Source organism: Panthera leo, chromosome B1 (genome assembly GCF_018350215.1).
Source record: "Panthera leo isolate Ple1 chromosome B1, P.leo_Ple1_pat1.1, whole genome shotgun sequence".
Taxonomy (NCBI): domain Eukaryota; kingdom Metazoa; phylum Chordata; class Mammalia; order Carnivora; family Felidae; genus Panthera; species Panthera leo.
In genome coordinates, this window is record NC_056682.1 from 78,596,522 (window position 1) to 78,597,995 (window position 1,474).

The 1,474-nt window shown below is 29.2% G+C and overlaps 1 pseudogene; it reads right to left on the reverse strand.

Moving 5' to 3' along the window:
- Positions 1-1,034: 1,034 nt before the first annotated feature.
- On the reverse strand, positions 1,035-1,195 carry LOC122218873 (annotated as a pseudogene).
- Positions 1,196-1,474: the final 279 nt, after the last annotated feature.

Sequence of the window (1,474 nt, forward strand, 5' to 3'; positions counted from 1 at the left end):
ATATAATATATGTAATAAAGAAATATTAGAAAATATTAGAAAAACATATAAATATATAATATATATAATATAGAAAATATTAGAAAAAATATATATTAGAAAAATATATATTTCTATAATATAATAGAAAAAATACATATGTATATATAATATGTGTATATTTTTTATTTGATACTACTAACCAGAAAATATACATTTGATCTTTGAACAATGCAAGGATCGGGGTGTCAACCCCCTAAAAATCCATATGACTTTGATTCCCAAAAACTTAACTACTACCAACCTACTGTTTACTGGAAGCCTTACCAATAATATAAATTTGATTAACGCATGTTTTATATGTTATATGTATTATATATATTGGATTCTTACGATATAGTAAGCTAGAGAAAAAAGTTATTAAGAAAATCATAAGGAAAAGAAAATACATTTACGGTACTCTACTGTATTTATCGATGCATTTAGTTTATGTCACCTCTTTATAAGATAAATTGTCTGTCAGTACCTATTTCAATATTGACACAATTCAATATGACACAAAAAAATACTGTAGATGTTAAATATATTGCTAACACTAGACATCAAAAATGAAAAGACGATGTAAAAAATTCATATTTGTCTATAGGTATAATGATTCATGCATTGAAAATGAAGAAACAGCAATGTGATTGCTTTATTGTAGTCTAGCCTATACACTAATGAATGAACCATTATAAAATTTTTATGATATTTGGTATTGCAATCATTTTTATAATACCGTATTAGAAAAATTGTTACATTTTTCAAGAGAAACCGCTTACCTGTGATGATAGGGTGATATGCAGTTTCTCCAATTATGAGACATTCATACTGTATGGTAATGTAATTCTTTGAAAGCAAAGTTATACAACAGTAAGAACACTAACACATTCTTAATTTTACATTAAATATCACTCACTTTATACGTGTTCAAGGATAGACTATCCACTTCCATACAAGTCTTGCGCAAAGTTCTACAGGATGAAGACTGAGGCAATTATGACAATAATGACCCAAAAATGTCTAATACAGACCTTGACGAACAGTCATTAGATTTTCATATGAAGACACACACACACACACAACACTTAAGTTTATTAACTGTATGGCATGGTGATTTATTTACTGATAAGAACAGAAACTACCCTTGATCTTAGCCAAAAGGCCGAGAAGCGATAGTGATTTATTTACTATTCATTAAAAGGAAGTGGATCATCATAAAGGTCGTCATCCTCATTGTTTTCATGTGGAGTACACTGAGAAGGAGGAAGAAGAGGGATTGATCCTGCTTGCTATCTTAGGGGTGGAAGAGGTGGAGGAGTGGAGGCGGTGGAAGGTAGGTAAGAGAGGCAGACACATTCAATGTAATTTTATAGAAGTATATAAATGTCAGACATTTTATTTTTTTATTTCTCTAAAAATGTTTCTATACAATACGAATCCTTCTTCCACCATT